General features: G+C 44.7%; 1 protein-coding gene across 12 annotated transcripts in view; it reads right to left on the bottom strand.

Annotated features, from left to right (window-relative positions):
- Window positions 1-10,631, bottom strand: part of LOC144115172 (uncharacterized) — a 41,931-nt gene extending 31,300 nt beyond the window's left edge. For 6 of the 12 annotated variants that reach the window (XM_077649385.1, XM_077649386.1, XM_077649384.1 and 3 more), the window contains exons 1-2: window positions 10,038-10,612; window positions 7,445-7,700 (exon numbers count right to left, since the gene is read on the bottom strand). The gene's annotated coding sequence lies outside the window, so the exon portion shown is untranslated. Of the gene's footprint in view, window positions 1-7,444; window positions 7,701-8,511; window positions 8,590-9,280; window positions 9,372-10,037 lie in introns of all 12 variants that reach the window. The other 6 variants (XM_077649380.1, XM_077649381.1, XM_077649382.1 and 3 more) reach the window with 6 other exon arrangements.
- Window positions 10,632-26,868: the final 16,237 nt, after the last annotated feature.

The raw sequence follows: 26,868 nt of genomic DNA, 5'->3' as shown, positions 1-26,868 counted from the left end.
TCATTCGTGTAATGCGCTTTTTATCTTTGGTGTGATGAGAGTCACAACGTGGAATTCACCTACGGAAACTGAATGATTTGATTATTTTTTTGCATGTTTTTTTCTGTTTTGGTCTCAAAAGGCAAACAATAGCTTTAATGTACAAGAAGCAATCTGGTAATGTGAGGCGTGCGAAAAGAGCGGCTCACTCCGTGTTTTTTCTAATGTGCTGCGGATCAGTTTAAAGAGAGAAAACCCAACAAAGGGGCAACTTCAGGTAGTTTTCCAATATCTTGACTGAATAAGCGCATCCCATTCCTTGGACTCTCCTATCTCTGGCACAAGAAGCAATTTTTCAAAATCCCAAGTGGAACTAATCTAAAGCAGAAAACCGAACATACATCAGTTTACAATCAAGGATGATGCTTCGGGCAATGCAGCAATGCTCTCATGAACATTATTCAGAGAACACTCGTATGCGCATTCAATGGAAGAAATACTGACTGGCAATGACCCCATTCATAACATGCCTTAGGCGACCTAATACAAGTACGAAAATTGATTCTTCATGCGGGCAGAGTAATAACGTGTGCCTAATGTTTGTGATGGTTGCGAATGTATTGTTGCCCACAGAAATCACAGGAACTGAGGATAAGGAAACAGCAAACTTTAATATAGATAGGCAAAGGAACGAATTCCGCACAGGCTGCCATACTTGCAAGAAATAATCAGGATTGGGAGGAAAACTCGGAGCCAATGTTTCACCACAATACATGACTCTCAAAAAATTCCCGGAGTTGCCCTTAAGGACTGCAGTGTCTCTGAACTGCAGACAGTGACAGCATGCTTTGCAGTGGGCTCACGCATGTGTATTATGGCTCGAACGGGAACACACAGCGTGCTCCCTTCACACAGCACTGCAGTAACTACAATAGACTTCCATTAATACGAACTCAGTTATGATGAATTCTAAGATAGGACGAACAAAGCAAGACCATTTGGTTGGTTTCCCTTAAAACTCAATGTTAAAAATCCGCTTTAATCACGCCCTCCCCCCCAACTCGCGTTTTTTTCTATCTAGCCTGTTTATACTAAAACTTTCACAGTATGTTCTCGACAGTTTTTTGATCCTTTGTGCCAAGTTTCGCAGTGGGCAGGTGTTCTATTGCAGTGCAAAGAACTTTCAAATTTCCCACATCATGGCAATATCTGGCAGAGGGCAACAATGCGTGTGTGATGCCAATGGATGCACGACCATCGATATTTGCTCTGCTGAACGACAAAAGTGTAGAGCTGGTTTCTGGTCATTTCAGACAAATAATGACCCAAGCTCGCACTTGCACTCACCAGCTCAGCCAATCAATGAGCACAAGATAGACTTTGTGTAAATATCTGTGATGTCATAGGGTGGCGGTCTGCCGTGGAGTCATTGTTTGGTCGAAACACGATTTAGGTTTCCTGGGTTTTCATCCTTTGAAATACTTCTACTTGGTATTTTGAAAAACGGCTTTTTAAACCAGAGTGAGGAGACTATAGAATGTGATGTGACTACCACCAAAACATGTTCAAAAAACCCCCCGAGCTGGCCTTTAATATAAATTGTTTCGCGTGTCATTCATTTCATGCTCTCGTGTCAAAAGAATGCTTCCAACTGGTAACGAAAAATGCTTCATGCTGGTTGTTTGCAAGGTGGGTATCCTGTTACTTTGAGCTTTCCTTGGCTATTTTTTACCCTTCTGTAGGTTTTGTTTTCTACTAGGAAATTTGCTCTGCAATATGCAAGTACGTGTTCTATCACATTCCTACTATTGCAGCTTGTAAGCAGATGCAGTCATTTTCTGAGAAGGACGTACGCAATAGACATTGTTTTTTCAGCACTTGACAGGTCCTACCTTCTCGGCATTCTTTCCTCCGTTTTTCATCAACTTGTGCAAAATTCTACTTTGCTAAATACATTCCCAGAGCAGTTTTTAAGTGCTTCACTCTACTGCTTTACAACGACCTGAAATGCGATTTTTATTCTGAACAATTGGTCAAACCTACCTAAATGCTAATTGGACAGCAAGTTACAAAGAGGACATCAACCTGAGTCTTTACATTGTGCAGATGTTTAACCATGACACTGAGCACTCGGACTCCCCTGTGCATTTGGACAGTGTAATCGTTCCTGCCAGTACTTCAGATATACGCCCTGCATTATCATATATCTCGAGCATTGTGCCACTGTAGACTTGAGCAGCAAAGGAGACTTCATGATGCTAAGGTACAGACGTAAGCACCTTCCTAACAGTTTCGTAAGCCTACAAAATTTATGCTTGTTCAGTTCCAAAAATATGCCTACTTTGATTTGAATAGTCATCAATTCAAACCATGCGAGATCCTGCCGGTTCAAAAAAATTTGCAGCTGATTGCAGAACAACATTCCTACAAGTGTGATCATTTGGCAAGGAAAATACGCTACACAAAGTTAAATAATATAAATAGCCACTTCCCTAAATTATATAGAAACAAATAGAAAAAAAAGGCCGCCATGACATAAAGTGATATAACTTCCACCACCTTGAACACATGACCAATCAAATCAGAACAAACACCTGTGGCACCACAAGAAGCTGACAAGACAAAACTGACTCCCCAGCAGCATAATGAAGAGGGCATGCTTGCACATGAATATGCCCCCACGGCCTTCAGTTGCATGACCGGAAAGCAGGAGGTCAAGTATGACCTTCTCTCATGACAGTGCACTTTAAATGTTGACATTGTATGTGCTAGTCATCTACATTGCTATGTGAATATGTACAAGGCTGTTGACTGCTGTCATTGCAGTATGTTGGCACTGTTGGCTAGAGGGCCTCGTATGGGGGCCTATGCACTTCATTCTTGAGGGGTATCCGTTACTAACTAGTAGGCCGAGATGCAAATTTACAGCGAGAACGAAGAACCAGGGCTCCCAAATGAATAAAGAAGGCTTCAACTAGTTTAATTAATTATTCGTAAACAGAGATGCTACTAATGCACCTACTGTTTCCAATCTAGCATCTAGTGACAACAAGTGAGGATCTTCAAAGAACAGCAGTGGTCCCACAGGCGCTCATGCCAGTAGAGCCAATGTGGCTCTGATCACTTTCGAGAAAGCAATTCATAGCTAAAAAAAATCCTTTAGATGCAAGAAAAAGCACTTTTACATGTAGTACTGTACCCTTACTGCTGCACTTTTTGTTCACTTACAAGTCAACAAACACTGCTCGTATATTGTAATAAAAAATTAACCTGTATGCCATTAGTACCAGGCTCAATGAATCAGTAGAAAAGAGAAAAAACAGCGGCAGCATAACCCCATTCCATAAATGGGATCTTGATTGTAGTACACTCTGGCACTGCTTAAGTGTGTTCATATGTTCTGGACGCAGCTGAGGCTAGAAAACCAACAATTTTCAGCAACATGCGAGATGGGAAACACTTGCACTGCACTAGTAATTTAATGCATTCTTAAACAAACTGCTTCGAAATACTGCTCTCAGTGAACTTGAAATGCTCAATCTAAAAATCATGAGCTCTTCATTTCATGAGGCATGTTCAGTACATTACACTGTTTTGGAGAAAAAGTCATGCCAAGAAACTGTTTATTTTTGTGAATATTGGAAGTATGAATGAAAGTTCCTTTTCTATGAGGCTTCATACCACTGACCACACTCCTGCTCCTGCATGTAGCCTGCAAAATGGCTTCACAATGTAAAAGGTTACTTTCTCGAGCTAGTCGGTAGATGCTCATCAGGTAAAGGCACAGCACGATTACGACAAGATGTACGAAGCAGATAGACACGGTGCTGAGTCCCGATTGATGACCTTTATCACTGTCACACAATAAAAAAGTAAAGAACGAGCAGAACAAACACGCGGCACTGCATCAAAAATTGACTGCATGGGGCAAAAACAATGGTAAATAAAAACTAACAGAAAAATGTTCAAGAATGTACAAAAACCACCACTCTGTCATTTAAGCTGCTGACGTAGTCTATTTCTCTTAGTGTGAGCGCAACAGAAGGTTTGCCAAAGCACTTGTCTTGCTCGTGATGAATCAATTGCCTCCACAACAATTTCCAACATTCTGTGGTCCTTATGCATGTACACTAAAGTTGTCCGGCTGAAAACAGGGGTGCAGCTTTTGCATGGCAGCCAATGTATGACCACAATGCGTTTGGGAGGTGGCTTTAAGAAGCGTTCGTGTTCTCTTCGACAGTCAGTCAGGCATTTCCCTCTTTGGCCGATATAACATAGTCCACAGGATAGCTCCATTCTGTACACCATATGTTTGTGGCACTGTAGAATGCAGGTGACAGCCCTTCCCGACTGATGCTCTTGCAGAGATTTGGAATTTGTTTGTAGCAGGGAATACTACTCACACCAGCTCTAGCTCCTACTCTTATCAAGTTGTGAGACATAACTTGTCTCACCTATGTCTCACAACTTGAAAAGAATAGCAGCTAGAGCCGATGCTCAGTCCACTGATTGTTAGAGAACCAGTTTGAAATGCCCAATAAATCTTTCATAATGCCATTTTGCACTGCAGACAACGAATTACCTGTGAACATGAGGGCAGTGTCGTCTGCATACTGAGAATCTTGGAGCATGAAACTGCACATGGAAGGTCATTCATATAAAGGGAAAACAGTATAGGCCCCAGGACAGATCCTTGGGAACTCGGCATTTTATGTTCCTATATTTAGACTCATAATTTTTATTTACCACTTTTTATTGTCGAGATGATAAGTAACTTGTTAAAAATTTTTAGCGTATCATCAAAAAGCCCATAAGCGGCAAATTTTTTTAATAGTATCAAATGCGATACACTGTGAATGCCTTCTTCAGGTCTAAAAAAATGCTGATTGCAATTTCGTTATTATGGAGAGCTGAATTTATCAAATGGGAAAGTGTTAGAACCACTGTAGAGGTAGACCTATATGGGACAAAGCCATGCTGCTGAAGAGAGATTATGTTATTCTAACAAATATTCTTAGCTGAGCAGCGAATTGTTTCTCAAAAATAGTATTGATAATACTTAGTGCTCATATCGATCGATAACTGCTTGGATCGTTTTGGGCCCCACTTTTATAAACAGGATCAACTTTGGCTACTTTGAGAATATTTGGAGAGCATCTAGACTCAGTCACATGTTTGTTGTACTTTAATATTGCGGTGTGAATACCGTTATGTCCAACTGCTTTATTAACCGGCAGTGTTCCTAAAACAGATACAATGCCCTCGACAGTAATCGTACTTAGATTAAGGTTGTTGTGAACAGCCCTAGGTGGGTTAATATGTATAAGTGGAATAAGACGAGAACTGATTTGCAAGGGTTTCAGCGATATTAGCAAAGTAGCTATTAAAATCATTAACAATTTGCACGGAACAGCCATCAGGGGTAATGCGTTTTATTTGTCCAAGTCCTGTGACATCCTTTCAATTTTCCACACTTGTTTCAAATCAATGCTGGGTTTCGTGACAAGGTTGGTATAATGCTTGAATTGTCCGCGATAATAACTGTTTTGTTTTGCTTGCATTTGTGATAAATGGAATCTTTTTCTTTAGAACACAAAGTATACAATCATTAATCTATGGGCGCACAGCTTCTTCGTAGTTGTGCCGTGCGCCTTCGCGTGTGGATTTCATTATAGTGTTTGATATGGAATGGATGAAGTTCTCGCATTCTGATGCAGATTGCTGGTCACTGGCCAAAGTCAAAAGATGAAAAGACGTTTCGGGAGCACTACGGCTCCCTTGTTCACTATCTTGTTCACCCTCGACTTCTCGCATTTTGTGTTGACGCCACTGTCGTGGAATTTTTCAAACTCAGTGCCCTGCAAGAGGTTTGGGGCACTGGCATAATTCACTCGAGTTCTTATATCTCGAGAGTACATTTTGCAAAATGGATGCATGTAACTGTGTGGTAAAAACATGAAAGTTGGACAGTGATCAGCAATAGTTGTTTCACAAACGCCAATGCGCACGGTCATTTTGTTGTCACAGTAGATATGATCAATAGGGGTTGAAGATTTCTGCGTTGTTCTAGTAGGAGAACTAATAACATTTTTAAGGTTAAATGACTAAATAAGAAGCAAGAATTCGCACTCAGAACATCCATCATAAAAAAGGTCAATATTGACGTCACTGCATATAACAACTGGGGCATTAAAAAAATTAGCGGATTGATGACAGTTTCCATATCCAAGAGAAATTTCTTTATGCTCGGGATGGAAGGTCGGTATACTACCCCAATATTAAGAACACACCTGAGGTGAACAAAGAGTTTTGACAGACTGCTTACTACATGAACTATCCGTGATGCACTGGTAATCAACTTCTTTACAAAAAGCGATACGCCACCACCGCATGATGCGCAGGACCTCCGTAATGATGCCATGGCATATCCAGGTACTTCAGCAGTTTCATTTTCTTTTAACCACTTTTGCATGATTGCAATAACGTCATAGAAGAAGAAGTGCAGTGATAAATACACAAGAGGGTGGTCTAAATTTTTGCGTATGCTGCGAAAATTGCAATGTAGGACAAAAATAATTTCTCTTTCTCTCCAGATTCGCTCGATTTGCATAATACCGACAGCCATTGTGTTAGAGAATTTGTCGCAAGTCTTCTCCACTTATCACGAGTATAAAATTTCATTTTTCAACTTTTTGCATCAGAATTTTCCCATCTGATACCCATGTCAATTTCCCCTTTTTGTACTTCTTTGCTTTCAGTGCCATTCCTAGGAGTACTTAGTTTGCAGGACATAGGTGTTCATTCACGTAAATGGGCATCTCGCCCTCAAACCCCAAGTGAGGAACATTCAGACTGTTTCTTAGCATTGTCCAGAAGATTATCCCACACAGCAAGAGAAAAAAATTTGGCAATTATGTTTTGTTCATCTGTTTTCTTTGTGGGCACATGGTGAATGACCTCAATGTCAGACTCATCGACTTGCGAGTTCAGGCACTCCGATATTGTTTTCAAGGTGGAGATGAGGTTCTCGCCCATCACCACAGGAACACCTTTTATCTGGAGGTTAATTCTTCGACTGTATTGTTGCACATCAGTGAACTCCTTCGTTACTTTCTTTAATTATGATGTCGAACAGTTGTTATTTCCGATTTCCTAATTTTCTGTTCTAGTAGCAGCAAGTTCCTTCCTCGTCTCCATGATTTCAGATTTGAAAGCCTCAAACTTTTCACCGCTCAAGCTCATAGATTCTTTTACTGATTGCAACTCTGTTTCAATCACTGTTTTCAGCGTACCTTCCAGTTCATCATGCTTGGCATCAAAATGAGCAGACATCTCAGACAGTGCCTTTTCCACTTCCTTAATCGTTGACGGTGGTTTATGACATCCCTTTCGTCAAATATGCAGCAATACAGCAAAAAGAAATACGTTCTTTTCTTTAACAGGCAAGAAAACAGCCAGCACGTACCTGCTTGGAAGAAACAGGGATTAACCGCTGCTCAATGCTGCGGCTGCCTGGATTGCTCCAAAATGACGACCCTTGTCAACCAACGCAGCCTTTTCTGGCTGAATGGCGACGTCAGTCCAGGCCATGCATGCGCAGTGGGAGGTGCAGGAGGAACAACTTGCGCCGACACGTGTACCACCCTTGCAGCAGCACAGTGATGTGCGAGCGAAGCGGTTACAATGGTTTAGTCCAAGAGCGCTTGTTCGTCGTCGATGGGCTGCATGGAAAGAGCGGGGATTAACCGCTGCTCAATGTTGCGGCTTCCTGGATTGCTCCAAAAATAATAAAAGATTTTTAAAAATCAGGCAGGTACCTCAATGCATGCTTATACCAGAGAAAAAACACTTTAAACACCCAGTCTGGCACTTTACCTACACTGCTAGTACACTCCATCTCACAACTTCGTAGAGTGGAGCCGAACCTATGCTAGTGAGGCGGCAGCTTCCACAACTGTGACTGGCCCGTGGGCATGTGCACACTTCTGGAAGCTGTTGCCTTTCGCTCATAGTTTCTAATGCAATGCAAGAAGCGGTGAGGTGGAATATCCTCCTCTGCTTGCAAGTGACAGACATACGGATTAGGAGCAGCAGGTAAATGCTACTGATTACACTGTGGCCAATGCTTTAAATAATTTGGATGCCAGCTATTGTTAGAAAAAGACCAATGAACACTTACATCTTCAAAAAAAGAAAGACTCAGTAGGGTTACAAACCACACATCTGGATATTCTGCTAAATACAGTCTGCACTGGCATAAGAGACTGTACAGGCCTTTCTAATGTAGAGGAAATGGAAGATTTATTAAAACCAAAAAGCTACTCAACCTGCACTTGCCTACATCTGTATGTGTGCTCTCGGCGCCAGATGCCACACAAACTAGCCCTCCAGGCTTTCTATGCCATCTTTATAAATGCCTTTTACTTGATCCTAGCTGCGGCTGCCAGCTTCAATGCTAATGCTACAGTCAGAGTCTACGTTTTTTTTTTTTTTTCAAGTTTTACACTTGATTGTCTAAGTATTCATACTTACTGATGCATTAGGACTTTGTGACTGGCTTATGTAAATGGGTGAACCTGCGTTATGTTTGTCATACAGAGGCCCGAACATCTGTAAGAATAAATTTAATTATGAAAGCAGGTCTTAAAACGAGCACCAAGTGAGTTGAGGTGTTGATTTAGTAAAGGATTTTATTTTGCATCACTTTTTGTAACAACCCGATTTCCATTATTAACAAATGATGCTGACCATGTTTAGAAATTCCCAACTTCACGACACACCAAAAGAAGATGCGCGAGAAGCTACATTTTTTGGCCTACTCACATCATACAAAACAAACCCATGCACACATTTGGCACTTCACTCATTTAATGCAGCATTTCAGAAAACAATGTTCAACAATACTCACTGTTTTGCGATAACCCTATGCTGACAACGAACTAGCAGGGATGTACAGTCCCTGTCAAAAGTATACAGCTCAAAGGGTTTCGCTGCGAGGTCTGCAGCATGCCTCGTTATGCATCCTCAGCAACCGTAATCTCTCGAAAGAAAAAAGGCTTTGCGTCCCCAATCCTCCCACACTTTGGACTGCATGATGTGCTAGGGAGCCATGCTAAACAGCTCAGAAGGAAACCCCGTTGGGCTGTATACTTTGACAGGGGCTGTAGAAATAAATGTGGGCATTGTTAGGCTATCTACCCTGTTTCATGAAGCAGCTCGATAAAGAAAAGAAGGAAAAATGGTCCGAAGAGAACCTAACATACAATCTAAAAAGAAGCTCGCAGCAAGAACTAAAACACACCTTTGCTTCCATACTGCTCATGAATATTTCCCAGAGGCAGCAAGGTGAAAGCTATGGCTGTGGGTACCTATGTGGAAGTAGTTGTTTCCCCCTGCAGGCATTCATTTGATACCATCACGATTACAGACCACCAAAATTCAGAAATTAGGGCACTCTAGCCAAACAATGAAGCTTCTAAAACCTTGAATAAGCATTCTAAAGATACCTAGCTTCAACAGCACAGGATCTCTTAATCTGGGTGCCGTTGTAAAACACAAAACCTAAAACAGATGGTAGCGTCAACTGCAAAGCGGCCTGACGCACAAAACGACCAGCGGTCAGCGCCTGAGAAGCAGAAAAACTTTTGAACTCAGACGTCAGGCATACGGAATGCATTTTATGCAGAAAACACAGTCGCTGTCCGCGGCCGGAAAAATTACCGCGTGTGAATAATCCATACGCCAAGGAATTTGACAAAATAGCGTTAAACGACTTTAAATTTGGCAGAATACACATACTTGAGCTCCTAAGCGGCATGCGCCAGTACTCTGCAACACTCATTTCGTCAAAACAATAACAGCTGCGAGACGAATGATCTTCGGCGAACTCTGTTCGGTGCTGCGTCTCTTCCTTGGATACTTTACGGAAAGAGGAGCCTGTCGCTCTGCTGGTCATGGCACTTAGGTAGAGCCGGCAAGCCCGGAGGCTGCTATTTCCGCAAAATATACTTTGAAAAATGCACACCAGCACGTATCGAGACATAGCTAGGATTGCGTACCTTTCGAGGCAGGTGAGTAGTGCCGAGAAGCTCCCCGTCTCCACATCACGGCAGCGCTGGTATTTTTCATTAACGTCGACTTCAGGACAACGATTGCTACTTCACAAATGCATTCTGGCGCATGAACACGCGCACATAACTTCCGCCATGCTTTCTGACTTCAAACGTTTAAAATGTGAGTGAGCGCCAGACTTTCTCCAAATCTAGAACAATGAAGCGCATTCGGCAGAGCGTCCGAAGGCCGTGATCTCAGAAGAACCTGCGTAAACAAGGACAACAGACAAGAACGAAGGAGGAAGGACAGAGGTGCGCTCTCTCCGAGTCGTCCTCCTTCTTCCTCGTCATTTTTTGCACTGGTTCTTCCGAGATCATGGCTTACCAACTAGCCCAACAACAAGTTTTGCTCCGAAGGCAGTTTCTGTCCCTATGCGTCAGATACGGTACTCGGACAGCAGTGAACGAACCTACGCACCTCTCCAGTCATATATGCCCACTCCCTTCAACACCCTACCTCGAAAAACGCGGACGAAAACGCAGTTCATGTCAACCTCTGAAGCACGCACAGCAGGCGGGAAAAATCAAATGGCCAAAGGTACCAGTAGCCGCCTAGCGGCAGAAATGTACTTTCGGTTTTCGTTTTGAAACCATTTTATTGCTCTTTTTACATTGCGTACGGAAGCTGGAATGTATTTGCAGCGCGGTGATTTGCTGCATCGCAGCACCATACATAGCGACTGCCAACAGTTGCCAGTAATAGAGAATGCAAAGTGATGAAACATATGATCCGAATAAAAAAGTTTCTGTAAATTAACCCCTTTACTATTTTTTTTAACTTTCACTCCGGCGGTTGTATTTTAATGGCTGCGGTATATTTAAAAAATTGTAGCCTACATCGTCGTAGAGTTTCTAAATATTTTTCCTCCATGTTTGTAGTGTTCTAGAAGGAGTTGTAGTGGCAAGAGCGAAGCGGGTTTGGATGGGAGGCGCTGAAGCAAAAAAAAAGCGGTTGGCAGCGCGCGGCGCTGCCGCCGAATACTGGAGGGGAAATGCCGGCCGTCTGCGTTGCTGCGTCGTTGCATTCAGCGAGTTTGAGCGTTGTCGTTGGGAAAAGGTGGCGCTTTAAGCTCGTTGGGATAATAAAAGCGGGTAAGCGCGCCCCTCGGAGACATAAACATATGGAAAAAGTCTAGAATACGCGGGTACTACTCCCGACCCAGCCGACGGCGAACATTTCGCCTTAGTGGGGCATCCTGAGGATGCATCGCCAAAAAAAGGCACATAAAGAAAAAAACAATCTGGGGCAGGGAAAGTGCACTGCACAGCAAGTAAGCGGCCAGCGAACGCGGGCAAACTTGACGAACAATTACAAGCTATGAGCAGTGAAGCTTGAGGAGGAGGTGAAAGATGATAGGCTAAATGAAACGGAGGTGATACCACTCGGCAATAGCACGAAACGACGGTAAAGCAAGAATGAAAGGGTGTGGACGAAGAGTAAAAGGAACGAACGGAGGTGTTGGAGAAGATAAACTACTGAAACGCTTGGATCGGTTGGATGGGGTTTAACCTCGTAATCTGAGTCGCTATTGGGACAAGTGACTCGGGTTACGAAGGACGCCGTAGTCACTCTGCATAATTTCGAAGCCCTGGGGTACGTTCTTTAATGTGCACTGACATCGCAAAGTACGTGTGTGCATTTATAGCACTTCGCTTCCATCTAAATATGCGACCGCTGTGGCCGGGATCCAACCCGAATCTTTCTGACCTGCAGCCGTGCGCGCACTACAACCATTGGTCAGAAATCACGGCGGCGAAAGAAAAGGGAAGCGCGAAAAAAAATACAATAAAGCAAGTGCTCATTAAGCAGGAAAAAGAAGGCAAAAAATAAAACTATGCGAAGAGACAAACAGAAGAGACCTACGACCGCCGACGCTGACAGAAACATTTCCCTTTCTGTGGGAATGAGAGAGGGCTCGCTGATGCGGCAGAAGTAATTTGAACGGTTTCAGTAATTTCTTTGGTAAGGCGGCCACTATTCGTGATCATTAAACAGCTCTCAAAGACTGGCAGGCAGCCGCAGTCCCTGCAGTGACACCATTAAGGAGTCCGCCACGGTACCTTTGAGTCACTCTTTCCATCTCTTGAGAACCAGTACAAAGTGGGAACGGGGAAGTTTTCTGCATATATGTATCATGTGAACATAACAGCTGTTGTTTTATTGGTGAATATGTCCCATATAATAATGTACGTCCAAGCCCGAAATGGATGCTCTTAATAGAGCATTCATTTCAGAAGTTTGTTGCGTTGTTAACTGCATCAAAATTAGCAATTTATAATTCTAAAACTGCATTTATTTGGCTTGTGGTTACGTAAACGTTAAACTTAAATTTGAAAAACAGTCATTTCTAACATTAGGGAGGAGCGACATGGAACTCAATTGTAAGGTTTGCATTAATTAATTAATAGTGAAAAACAGAGCATTGAGAAGCGAGTATTAGAAGAACCAGTAAATGTATGGGTTGGCCATCATAATTAATGGCGCAACCTATTTAAGTGAACTTGAAGAAATAATAAGCACTCACACGATGGGTAGAAAATCGCGCACAATAAGGTGATTTGCATTAATGTATGAACGGCCTTCATTAAATAGTGGGCCTCGTACTTCCATGCAGCTGATGCTACACCCGCCCGTTTCATCAGCCATGAAATGTCCAACAATGGAGGAGTAGCTGTAAATTCTCCTAGGAGCGTTATAAGAACGCCTTGAGCGCATGATATTTTAATAGCATTATAAATTGTTCACGAATAAAACTACAGTCAGAACGGTGGTGAATTATTGCATAGGAAAAAAAAAATCAAGGATCCGGTGTCCTGTGTTGTGAACCTCAACGAGTGAGCGAAACAGTAAAAGGCACTTGCGGACTCATCGTTCAAGCGCTATCCTATTTCGTCTGGAAGATATTCCACCTGACATTTTGAAAAACAAAATAATGAGACAAAACCCAGAAAAACCAAGATTGGCAGTTGCCTTTCTTTCAAATAGAGCAAACTTGCAGCCAAAAGTTGTAGGTTATGGTTTTACCATTCCAAGGGCTACCCAGGACATCCTACGGGGGTGGCTTACGTACTTACGTCGAAGGGGGAGATAATTTTTGCGCATTGTTCCTCATCAAGAAAAAATAAAAAGAACAAATCGCGGCATTGAGACCGCGATATATTGGTTTCACATAACGCAACGCAAAGATTAAGCTGTTTAGGTGCTTGTGAGCGAACAAAATCAATTCCTCCAGTGACAGAAAGGAGCGCCGGGCAAATTTTCGTGGAAGCCGCCGCCATCCCTTGCCTCCCGCTGGCGCCGTCAGTGAAACACAGCCACTGATTTCCCTTTGAAATGTAAAATAATTATCCATTCGTTTTTGCATCTTCATTGGCAGCCAAGCGGTGATGCATTATAAAGATGGGATACTTATGCGATAACGCCATAAAAAACAGCGCGAATGTCCTGTAGGCCCCTCGTAGGCGCGCGCAGCGCGCGTGACGACGACGCGCTGTTTCTGCTCCAGGAGTCTACGCCAGCGACGCGTCATGGCAACCGCTTCTGAAGCCTCACGGGGAGAACGGCGCTTTTGCCACTACAATACATTCTAGAACACTGTAATGCTGACGCGCCTCAACGTAATTCTCTAGTAACGTTGGGCGCGCCTATCGCGGACGTCGCTGGAACTACTGGCGCTGCAGTCGCGTTTTTCTACACATCTCGCCCGCTACACTCTCGTCAAAGCGGGCGGCGCCACGCCCATACCTGTGCGTTTTTTTTTTCCCCCGACGTGAGCAGTCAAGAATATGACATAACTGCTGTTGATACGTGGCGAAAAGCGGTTCCGCTTGGAGGGCACAAGGGTGCAACCACTGGGGTTGGGGCGAACGATATTTGAACGAGGCACTAGACAAGGCGCGCTTAGCCTTTTAGGTATCTATCATCCCAACCTTCTCGGGTGTGTCACAATATATATGTTTGTTTTGTTTTTTGCGCTTATAGCACTGCACACCAATCAGAATCTATGACAAAACTGTTTCAGTCCGCAAGTATTGAGCTGTGTTCTGAACGCCCTATCATACACCGTGCGCCCGAATCTGTACAGCGAAACAATCCTCTGTTTCTTGTGTTCATTAGGTTCGAATAACTGAACTTTATATGAACAAGGAAGGATAAACTTGTTCAACTATTTTATTACACAGTTCTTTACGGTGCTTTCACGGTTGAACTGCGCCATTTAAAAAAATAACTAATTTATTTTGAATGTCAAACGCTTCCATTGAAAGAGGGAAAAAAAGCACCTTGCTGTAAAAAGCGTTCCATATATAGATGCTTAAAGCAGTTTTGCTCTCTTTCTCGCTTACTGCACTTGAGCAGTTACCAACATTTCAGAGTTCATTTTCCAGGAAAAAAAGTGTATCCTCATGATAACGCAAAATTTGATCACTTTAGCAGTGACGCTTAACGGAATAATGGCGCAGATCAAGTGACAGGACAGCAGGAGAGTACAAACACACACAAGCGCCACTTACAACTTCACTGTTTGGCTGCCAATATGCCGACTTTATACAAAACAACACGCCCAAACTGTTAACAATAATCAAACAGTGACGCACATGGACGCGATGTGCGAAGCGGAAAAACATGATATCGCACGAGGCAAACAACATGACGAGTGCACAAAGCTCTACCGCAGCACGTGGAACATCCCTGTCTCAGAGATGACTAACTGGCAAAAAAAAAAAAAGAGGTAAAAGACGGGACGACACAAGCTAAAACCTAAACTAATCACGAACATATCACCGAAGAAAAATTATGACGGAAGGCCACGTCACAAAAGCAGGGAAATGACAAAGGAGGACTAAAAAGGCTAAAACCATGAGAATGAAACCTGTAACGTCAACAGAACACGCAAAGACTCAGTGTAAAACAAGACGCATAAAACAAAACTACAAAGCCAACAAAAACACGGCTAAATTCGATGAAAGTGAATAACAAGGAACCTGGTATAAAAGCGCAAAAAAAAAACATACTAAGCATGCTGACACGACCTCGGGGCCCCGTATAAAGAGTAAAGGACAACAAAAACAAAACCCTTCAAGTAGGTCTGCCACCTCCAGAGTGCTCTCGTTTGGTGAGGAAGGTTAATTCTTTTTTCGTTAGGCAGATTGATGCCGCGCTGATGCAGGTATTCTATGCTCGCGCTATTTCTTGCGCTTCTACAATTTCCCGGGTGAGCTGATCTTTGTGCTTGTAAATAACAGAGCATTTCTTGAGTAGCGCCCTGCACTTGCAGGACCTGCAGTGTTCGGCTAAATGGCCTTCAATTGCCAGTTGACTTAACTTCCTGCGATGTTCTTTCAGACGCTCGTTGAGGCACCTTCCTGTTTGGCCTATGTAACTGGCACCACATGGTAGAGGGATCTTGTAAACGACTCCTTCAGAACAGGCTACGAATTTGTTCTCATGGTTGATTATGCAGTCCGGCTTCGCTTTCTTGACATGGCAGGATTTCTTACAAAGGGCAGAAAGTTTGACAGGAGCGGAACATACCACTCTGACTTTCGCACGAGCTCCGATCTTTTTGAGGTTGTGTGAAACGGCGTGAAGATATGGTATAGGATCTCATTGATAGAACGCTGAGGAAGTTCACGACAGGCTTACAGCCTCTGCTACTAACTCATGAGCTTCCAAGTGAAGGTTCTATAAGGTTTTTGGACCTTCGTCTGACCTTCAAGGACAACCACATCAGTTGGTGCTATGAACCCAGAGCGAAGAAAGGCCTCCTGCCATACCAGTCAGCCCACTCCAAACTAGTAAAGAGAGCCATTGTGCAACACTGTTTCACCGATGCTCTCAGAAACTCGTGTCATCATGCAATGGACAGGAGCTTCAGTATGCAGGTCATGCGCCTAAAGACAGCGGGCTATCCGGATCCCTTGTTGGTATCGGTCGCTGAAGGCCTGCACAGGAAACAAAAAGTAGAGGCCCGTCTGAGTGATGAAGAAAGGAATCGACTCAAGACCAAGAAAAAGGAGGAACTCAAGAAAAGCAAGGTTGCTGAGTGGCGCTTGTGTGTGTTTGTACTCTCCTGCTGTCCTGTCACTTAATCTGAGCCATTATTCCGTTAAGCATGTCTGACCAACTTGCCCAATCCTTTACGCTTTTAGCAGTGACTTCTCTGCAGTGAACATCACAACCGACTGCAGGCACAGAGGACTCCTCAAGCCTATCTAGTACCTCCCTGAGCAGGTCACCAAATACAACGCGTTTCTCAAGGGCTTTGTGAACAATGCTGTCCATCTTCTTAATGACTGTGTACAGCATAGCGGTGGCTCGCGAAGGCATCCTGGCTTGAACGACTTCAGGTCAGTCAAATGATCCTGGACAACAACACTTGGGCTGGCGTGTTCAGGAGCAGCCGTCAGCGTGACCTGGCTATCCTACAATGCACTGCCTTAGTTATCTTCTTATGCACATATCCTGCTAAGTAATAGGCAACCATTTCTTTTGGGCCGGCTCTTTCATATCCATGGTCGCCCAGGTCAATACTTTCACCCGAAAGATAGCTGATGCTAAGAAGCTTCTTGCACAGCTTTTCTTACAGAGCATTCCTGAGCTTCGCAGCAGCCATTACCTTTTCTTCGAGGCTGTCATGCAACGACACGAGGACACTTTCAGCGGCTCCACAACAGTTCCCTTCAACTGCATTATTCACAGGGGGGAACAGGGACAAAAGCCGATAAATCTGGCTGAACTGTATAATCGTGGGATGGTCATCATCGACGTGAAAAGAGCGGACAATTCCGAAGAATCTCTGAAAAAAAAAGAAGAAAGCAGGCGAAAAATTTCTTAGTAATAGCCCCCGTTTATAACCAAATTTATTTCTTTAGAACAGGCTGCCGCTTATACGCCGCTACTTCAAGGAAATTGCGCTCTTTACAACAGGCTGACGCTTACCCAGTGAACATTAACACTCCTATGGACGTCTTACGGACGTTCAGATCATCCGCAGAATGTCGAAGGGAGTCCCAGTGCCCATTGGGTTATACTCTGTTACTTCAAGAGAATTGAGCTATGTTCACCATTTCATCATTATGCACACGTGTTACCTCCAACGGATCTTGGTTCAGCTTGGCCATCAGCAATAAGGCACACCTGCTTTGTGCAGCTCATCAGTTATGTCTAAAGCCGACAGCAAAAGGACTCGTACAGATTCTGTCGTTTGCTCTGAAGCAAATAGGAGCATGTTTCGATGTTGGTGGTTGTGCTCTGTTTCATCAAGTAGATGGAGGAAGTCCTTGATGACCTGCCCGAAGAATACAATGATTACTGAGTCAAACCCTTGAGAAGAAATAGTGTACCTACACAGCAAGCCACATGTTCATTCTCTGCAGGTTCGTCCGTTGCACATGAGCTGCCGCCAGTTTAGAGATGACCTTTAGGTGTTTCTTCCTCTCCGTCTCGAAGAGCAGTTGGTAGTGATTGAAGTCAATGTTATAGTCTCCAGCCTGGAAGTATAGCTGAAGAAATAAGTCGCAAATACAGATTTTCATCTCATTAATTTAAAAGAGCAGTGACACCAAATTTTATTCGTGAGTTACTTGTTTGGTATGATGCGCTGCATATGCTGCACATTAGAAAACATGTATAGCCGCGTGGATAGCGCCAACAAGATGCTGTTTAGGCTTTCGTCTTCAACAGCCGAATGGCGGCTGTGACGAAACCGACGCGTTGAGGTCCAGACAAAGAAAAACTGCAGCATGGTTGTTACCTTCGTCTATTAATTCACATAAACTTTTACGCAAGCCTGCTCAAGAGTTGTAATCCTACAAAATGAATAAGCAGCGATTATATCGCAGTTTTTGCATGACTCACGTGATCTCAAATCGTCTGCTTGTTCGGCTGTTGAAACGAAACCGAAACAACTTGAGAGAAAAAAGAAACAATCAGATTATCGAGTTGGCGTAAGCAGTGGCATAGTCAGAAATTTTGTGCCGAGGAGGGCTCATGTCGCAGCCCGGCCTCCTCATAGAATTTGTGGAAGGATAAAACGCAACAATAATAACTGCATTGCCATTGACAATGCCAATGTGTATTAGATAACGCTACGCACTGTCTAGACAAGTGAAATATGTATTTTTTAAATAAAAGAATGCATTCGTATGTCTTAAAAATCGTGGCAGACATGATTAGAAAACATAGAACTGGGCAGGGGACAAGACACAGCATAGAAGGAAACAGGACGAGCTCTGTTTGCTTATCTTCTGTGTCTGGTTCCATGCTCAGTTTTATTTCTTGTAATCATGTCATACCAACTATCCCCTTATCGTTCATTCGTGGCAGCCATAATTGATACCAATGCTTCCATGTTTTTGCGTATTTATTAAGTAAAGAAAATATCACACGAAGTCTAGAACTATATCGGTCCGGGACCAGCAAAGCAGTGCATGCCGCTGATATGAAAAACGTAAAGGCCATGAAAGTAGCAAGTAGAGGACAAAGATTTTAATGAATGTTTGTCGTTCAAGAACCTTTGCATTTTTGTACATATGCAACGACCAGGGAAAAATCTCGATGACGCTGTCCTTCATTCCAGTGTACTGAGCAGCAGCAGCTGTCATCGGTCATGCATTGCGAGTAGTTGCACCGAAATTTTAGTCGCAACAGCGAGCCATCGATAGGCCGAGCGCTCTAACCACTGAGCCACCGCGCCGGGTGCGAGCGGAGCTAGTAGTGGTTTTATTAAATAATAATAAAAAGGAAGGAAAAGCTTTTTGCTATCCCCGGAATCTGCCATCGATACTGAAGCACCTGAGCTGGGGCAGCGGAAGCAAAGGATAGCAGGCAGGATGGAGAAATGAAATGAAAGAGGTGAGGGACAGGGAGAGAGGATAGAAGGAGAGGTAATATACACCCAAGCGGAGCTGCGTGTGTCAAAATTGAGGCAAAAAAGGGCAATTTCCGCTTGGAGTGCTGCGAACGTTATCCTTCCGTAGGTGCCTTTAGAGGCGGCAGAGTCCGCGTGCTATGTAGCGTCAAGAGGAAGAGGAAGCCGACCTGAACGGCTGTAATCTAGATTATAATCAAAATTTAAACAATTATCTCTCTAAACCCCAGAATAAGAAGGCTCTATATAGATTCATGGCGCAGAATTAACAACTCTCCGGCCTCCAACCGCATAATGTCAATGGTATATTGTCTCCGCAGGAAGCTAAGCAACACCTTGAACGTATCGCTCAGGGGCTCGCTTAACGTTTCCAAGTGCAGAAAACGGAACCTTTGCACACTCTCGCCCCCAGCTCGGACTATCCTGACGTGGACGTTGGTTGGTTGTGACACTTTATTTCCAGCGGATATAGAGGAGCGACACGAAGTCGCCCCCCGCTTAAACGGCGGCCGCTATCCCTTGGGCAGCGGCGGCGTCTTCAGCCAGCTGGAGGAGCTTGATCTGTATCCCCGGGTCGGGGCTGAGCAATAGAGCCTCCCAATGAGCAGAGTCGGTAATGAAGTGACTCGCGGGTAAGGACTGCGGGCAGTTCCAGATCATATGATTTAGATCGGCTTTCGCATCACAATTTTTGCATTTGTTTGAGTAGAGTCCTTCCGAATAGAAGCTACACAATTGGGGATTTGGATAGGTGTTAGTTTGAAGTTTACGCCAGGCTTTGGCCTGTTGCTTGGAGAGCGTTTTATCTTCTGGGGGGAATCTGAGTCTTGCAAGCCTGTAGTGCTGCAGGATTTCTCTGTAAGAAAACAACCTGTCCTTGCCAGAGTATAGGGCGGGTGGGCTGCACGACCCAGCTCGGCGGGACAGTTCTCGAGCTAGGTTATGAGCCGCCTCATTACCAGCAAGGGAAGCATGAGCAGGCGTCCAGATTAGGCGAATGCGCCGCATGGGCTGATACTTTAGCAGAATCCGTGCTGCTTGTGGGGAGATTCTTCCAAACGTGTAGTTACGTATAGCCAATTTTGAGTCGCTGACAATGGTTTCTGCCGAGGATCCCACAATGGCTAGAGCGATGGCTGTTTCTTCTCCAACATGTGTGTGCTGAGTGCGTACAGTGCCCCCAGTTATGAGTGTACCACGTTCCGTGGTGACCACAGCTACCATCTGGTCAGCCGAAGAATCTGCCGCATCTACATATACCACAGAGGTATCATTAATAAAGCGTTTGCCTAATGATTTGGCTCTCTCTGTACGACATTCAGCGTGGAAATCTGGGTGCATGTTCCGAGGTAGTGGAGGAATGACCAGAAGCTGGCGTATATGTTTGGGAAGGTCAGTTGTGGGTCCGCCTTGTCGTTCGTATGTTATGCCTAGTGTGGACAGAATGTGTCTGCCAGTTGGTGTGGCCGATAGTCGTTCGTACTGCGAGACGGTTACCGCTTCAATAATCTCGCTTAGGGTGTTATGAAGACCGAGACCTAACACTTTCTCAGTCGCTGTGTGCATGGGTAGCCCAACTGCCTGTTTGACGCATTTTCTGATTATAGCCTCCACTTTTTCTTTTTCAGCTGACTTGAGATGTAGGTAAGGGCATACGTAAGCTATGCGGCTTATCACAAAGGCTTGTACTAAACGGAGAGTATTGCTTTCCTTCAAGCCCGAGTGGCGGTTACTAATGCGGCGAATGAGTCGCATAATTTGCTGCGAGGTTCCCTGAAGCTTCCGAATTACGTCACCATTGAAGCCGTGTTCTTGTAGAATTAGGCCCAAGATTTTAATTTTGGGCACTCGAGGAATGGGGACACAGCGAATACTGAGTTCGATGGCCGGTGGGGTTTGCGCAAGGGATCTGATGTTGCGGAATACGAGAAATTCAGATTTGGCTGGAGAGCACCGCAGCCCCCTAGGGTCTACATAGTTCCCCACGATATCTATTGCATGCTGTAGTCTCTCCTCGATTTCGGCATCATTGCCCACGGCGGTCCACAAGGTGATATCGTCAGCATAGAGGCTGTGGTGGAGTTGCGGAACCTGCGCTAATTGGTGTGGAAGTTTCAACATTGCAATGTTGAAGAGAAATGGTGATAGGACCGATCCCTGCGGGGTGCCCTTGTTGCCGAGGGGGAAGTCATGCGAGTGGAGACCTCCTACTTGAAAATGCGCCTTTCTACCTGAGAGAAAGTCGCGGATATAGTTGAAGGTGCGGGCTCCCACCCCGAGTTCATGCAGGTTCTCCAAGATCGCATCATGTCTGACATTGTCGAAGGCCTTTTCCAGGTCAAGTCCAAGAATTATTCTGGTGTCCCGCGTTTTTGCCTCAATAATCTGATGTTTGAGCTGAAGCATTACATCCTGCGTAGAAAGTTTTGGTCGAAATCCAATCATGGTTGGAGGGTACATCTCGTTCTCCTCCATAAACCGGTTGAGGCGGGTATGAACTACGTGCTCCATGAGCTTACCTACACAAGACGTGAGCGAAATCGGGCTGAGGTTCTCAAGGCTGAGTGCCTTCCCTGGCTTTGGGATGAGAATGATCTCTGCCGTTTTCCATATTTGTGGGATGGAGCCCTCCGACCAGCATTTCTGCATATACTCAGTTAGTAATTGTAGCGACACTTCATCCAGGTTGCGGAGGATCTTGTTCGATACTGCATCTGGGCCAGTGGCGGATTTGCAGTTTAGCCTGGCAATCTCTGCCCTAACCTCATCCACAGTAATGGGGGAGTCGAGCTGCGTGTTTTCCGGACCAGCATAATCTGGGAAGGCTTGGATAGGAGCATTGCCAATATATCTATCTTTAAGTTCAAGGAAAAGGTCCTCTGGTGGGCCTGCATACTCATGCACAAGCTTCTGCAGGTTCTGCCTCTGGGTGGTTCTGCTACCTGTAGGGTCAAGTAGATGTGTCGGAACTCCTCCCAATTGTTTCCTCGATGCAGTCTGCTGCTCCGGGATCTGATGTGGTTACTGTGGGCATGTTAAACATTTTAGTGCAAGACTTTCCAACTCACCTTCTGGATATTGTAAATGCGTCATTGGAAATCTCTTGGACTCCTTACAGTTGGAAAATTGCGAAAATTTTACTTTTGAAAACTGCAGAGAATGGATTTCCTTTAGACAATATTCGGCCGATTACTTTAACCTCAAATTTAGCAAAGCTAATAGAAAGAGTAGTACACAGTCGACTCACAGAGCATGTTCATCACGTTAACGGCCTCAGCTCCGCACAGATTGGCTTTCGTCGCGGTTGTTCCATAAGGTCCGCGCATGCGGATCTCGAGAGCCGAATGCGACTCTCAATGCGCAAGAGAGAAGTTGCGGCCTTGGTGACACTTGATGTTGCTAAGGCCTATGACAGCGTTGAGCACACGGTCCTTATTAACAACCTTGCTCGGCGACATCCGCCGCACTAAATCTATGCTTGGATTTGTGAATTTTTAAAAGAAAGAAATATTTCTTCTTACAGACGGATCTTTCTGTTCTAATACCTATGTTCAATCAAGAGGTGTGCCGCAAAGATCTATTTTGTCTCCACTGCTTTTCAACATATTGGTTCGGGACATACGCATTCATCCAAACATTACAGTTTATGTATGCGCAGGTGATATAGTTTTTTCGCATCAGCAAATGATATTCATGCACTCTACGAGTGTTTGCAGGCATACCTGAATGCTATTGAATTCTGGTTGAACCAAATTAATTTATCACTTAATGTCAGCAAATGTGGCGCGCTGGTATTTCCGCTCGCCACTCCTTTGTGCATCTCGCTAGTCTACCGCTCCACTCCAATTCCGCAGGTGGAGTCGGTTAAATACCTAGGCGTTACTATGATGAAAGTTTGGACTGGCGACACCATATTAAGAACAATGTTATTAAAGGGAAACGTGATCTAAGCCGGTTGACACGAGTTGGCAATAAAAAGTTTGGCATGCGTCGTGACACGTTACTGTTGCTGTATAAGGCTTATATGAGACCGATGTTGGAATTTGGTTGCGTCTTATTCTCTGGTAGCGCCAACTAGAAGCTGCAGCCATTAGCTTTTCTGGAAAGGCGTGCCCTACGGCTATGCCTCGGCCTCCCAAATTCAGCTTCAAACGCTCTCCTTTATCTGGAAGCCCGTATCCCCGATCTCTTTTCCCGCTTCCAACTTCTAACAGTGCGTACTTTCCTCAGGTACTTTTACCCGGCACCCGGCATTATTAGTCCAATTTTTCTATCCCAACCACACCTGTTTCTCACTAATCATTGGCCACGCTATCAGCTTCCGCAAGTTAGGTTCACGCAGAATCTGTTAGCCCCGCTTCAGGTTGATCTGATCTCCTACCAACAAGTTGCAGATACGCAGGCTGACCCCGTCTTCTATTACGACCGTATTTTCCCGTCCCATGCGAAACATATGCTCGCAAATATCCTAAATGGTCTCCTTTCTGAACACCTACAGAATTTTCCTCTTCATACTGTTATCTCCACTCATGCTTCCAGCAGCTGTGACAAGGCTGCGGTTGGGACATATTCGCAGGAGCTGGCTTGGAGCTATTCTGTGCGTACCCCAGATTATACTCCTATATTGTTCGCAGAGTTTCTGGCCATTGGTTTGGCTTTTCTAAAACTTCCCAGGCATGTAGCACGGGTTCTTATTCTTGCAGACTGCCTTTCAGGGTATGTACGTGCCATGCTTACTAAGGAGAAGAAGAAGAAGAAGACACAGAAAGGCGTCATGCTTACTAAGAAGAAGAACAAGGCTGCGCTGCCGCCTCCCCCCTCTAAATTTCTATTTACACAAGTCGGGTTTGGCGCTCTCTCCCCTTTGTGCATTTTGCCGTGAGCCTGAATCTATAGAACATTTTTGGCTGTATTGTCGCCGATTCAACTCTCTAAAAAAAAGGTTGCTGGAGGAGCCCTTGCAGCATCTTGGCCTTAGTTTGAGCAGCCCGCTCTTGCTATCATTTGGCACCACCACATTTGGGTTCAGCCACAGATCTGTTTGTACCGCTGTTCTAAATTTCTTGATAGAATCTCACCGACTGCCTTGCTAAGTGTTCCAAAATTTTTCTTTTCTATCAATTATTACATTTTGACTTAATCATTATTAGTTAATCCCTCTCTTTATTATTATTCATATAATTTTGAAATCAAAACTCTCATCCCTTTACTGTTCATGAGGAAGAATTCAACGGTGTTGCTCTCCCACGTGCTTTTCCTTTTTATTAACTGCGTTCAGGTGAATAGCCACCCGATTCTTGGCCGATCCCACAGTGTGGGTATGTACCATCTTTTGATAGGCTAGCAACAACATCTCTGGAAGCAGGCCAGGCTGCGGGGTAGCGGCTAAGTACCTGGCGGTGTTGCGCTGGCTTGCTAAATTTCTCCTTCTTGTCTGTGCCTACTTGCTCCTGTTCTAGGGTGATTGGGCGCGGGACGAGAGCTTAATGTCTACTTCTCCCGGCCAGGGGTTTTCCCCTTGATCGGCATCTCTTCCTCAAGACCAGCTCCCAATTGATCTGTTTTTCCGCAGTGGAGTTTAGAGCATTCCGGTCGCTTCAGTGCCTTCTGATGGAGGCGCGATCCGACTGAACAACCCGGAGGCAGTACAGGCGGCTCTTCAGTCCACATCGAAGCACTTCATGCGCATTACCGATGTCCGGCAGTTCGGAAGAGGTGGTATTTTGTGCAGGTCACCGGATAAGGACTGTATTGAAGACCTGCTGAAGTGTACGTCCTTCGCCAACCACCCGGTGAGCGCATTCATTCCGCCTCATCTAACGTGTTCCAAGGGCATGGTCCGAGGGGTCGACTCTCGGTGGAGACCTCTGGAAACACTTGAGAACCTCTCGCCTGCAGGAGTGATTGCTGTCCATCGATGCAGCAGGATCATTGACGGAGTAAAAATTCCTACGGAGTCCGTCATTGCCACATTTGCAGGAACATTCTGGCCGTCAGAGATTAAGGTGTGGCCATTGGTTTTTCGAGTAGATGCCTTCAACTCTCGACCCCTTCAGTGTCAAAACTGCTGGCGATTTGGCCACAGCGGCAAAGCCTGCAAATTGGCCTTACGCTGCTGTGCTTGTGGGGAACGTCATTGCAGAGAGGAATGTCCCGACCAGCAACAGAAATGTTTTTGTGTAGTGGTGCTCACCCTGTTGATTCGCCTGACTGTCCTGCACGAGCACAAAAAGTTCAGGTGCTCGAGCTTATAAACAAAAGCAGATGCACGCGGAGAGAGGCTTTTGCCACAGTCAAGGAGGGAGTTTCAGGCTACTCTAGTGTGGCCGCCAAATGCCCACCAATAATGGATGCCAGTTTGTCCCAGGCTATTACAGCGGCAGTTGAGAAAGGTGTGGCAAATTCAATGGATCGCATTATGAAAACCGTTTCCACGTGCATTTCGCAGGTAATAGTTATGCAGATGACCAATATGCTGCAGACGCCCACCGCTCCGCTCTTGCCTTCTTTGGCTTCGGAAGCTGCTCCTCCCTCTGTGGTAATCAATTCCGCTCCACAGGGCCAAAAACAATATGAGCAACAAAATACCTCTCAGGCCTCTCCTTCGAACAGCGTTATGGACGCATCCTCTATGGACTGTGTGGATATGGAGTCTGATCTCCGCGCCCAGAAACGAAGTGGGTCTCCTTAGAATATTGCAGGTCCATCTTCCCCACAGTCAAAGACAAAGAAATGTAACGCAGGTTAAAATCCTAAGACCAGGATTCTAGAAAAGGTAGTCGCGGCTGCGGCACTCCCGCCAAGATGGTTCTTAAGTGTACTCCAGTGAAATTGCCGATCTATATTCTCAGCTTCAACAGATTTAAATTGCCTATGCAATCAGCTTCTACCAGATTTAGTTTCATTACAGGAAACATGGCTAACTATAATTTCAATTATCATCTCAATAATAACCGTCCGTTACGGCTTGACCGGTCATCACGAGGGGGAGGGTTGTTAGTGCTCATCTCTGCAACGTTTTGCCACAGGGCTTGCATTTCTTTCCAGTATGCGGACAATTATTGTGAAATTCTTGCGGTTGACCTCGGTGTCCGAGGTCAACAGCCCTTTACGGTAGCTAATGCATATTTCCCGTCTGGTGTGCATGAAACTCGGCCCTTTGACTCACTCATGTCTAGTAGCCGTTCTCAGGTTTCATCACTTGGAGACTTCAATACGCACCATGTGACATGGGGGTTTAAAACAGACAGCTTTGATTCTAGACTATTTGATTGGGCCTCTGACAATAACTTGATCTGCAACAATTTCGGATTGCCTACATTTGTTCGGAGTCAATGCCGCTCTACCTTGGATTTAACTTTTTCCTCCACAGAAATGTCTGTTATGTCTTGGGCGCCTGTTGACTGTGCAACAAACAGTGATCATCTTCCGATTAGTTTCAAGTTTGCGTGTAAATTAACTCTTCCTGAGCGACATCAGCGCACGTTAATATATTACAGTTGCTTTAAAGACACGCTAAAGTTAGCTCTCCAAATCACTTCAGATCCTTGCGCTGAGACAAATGCCGAAAGCAAGGCTAAACATCTATGTTCAATACTGGATCATGCAAGGCAAAAGTCTGAATTTTTGGATAAGAGAACGAAGGGTGCAATCGCGGAAAATTGGTGGAATGCTAAGTGCACGCGTGCATATAGACGACAGAAAGCAGATTGGAAGAAACTTCTCTGAATCAATCCCCCAAAATTGGTTGGATTATAAGTATGTTGCAGCAACATTTAAGCGCACTGTCGCCCGTGCAAAGGAGGAGTATAATACAAACCATTATGAAATCCTTTTGCAATCAGGAAATAAACGAGCTTTGTTTAATTTCATGAGGCGCAACAAGGCGATTTCACCGGCTGTCAACA

Source organism: Amblyomma americanum, chromosome 1, assembly GCF_052857255.1.
Source record: "Amblyomma americanum isolate KBUSLIRL-KWMA chromosome 1, ASM5285725v1, whole genome shotgun sequence".
NCBI lineage: Eukaryota > Metazoa > Arthropoda > Arachnida > Ixodida > Ixodidae > Amblyomma > Amblyomma americanum.
The sequence above is the reverse complement of the archived record's forward strand: the minus strand, read 5'-3'. Positions and strand labels throughout refer to the sequence as shown.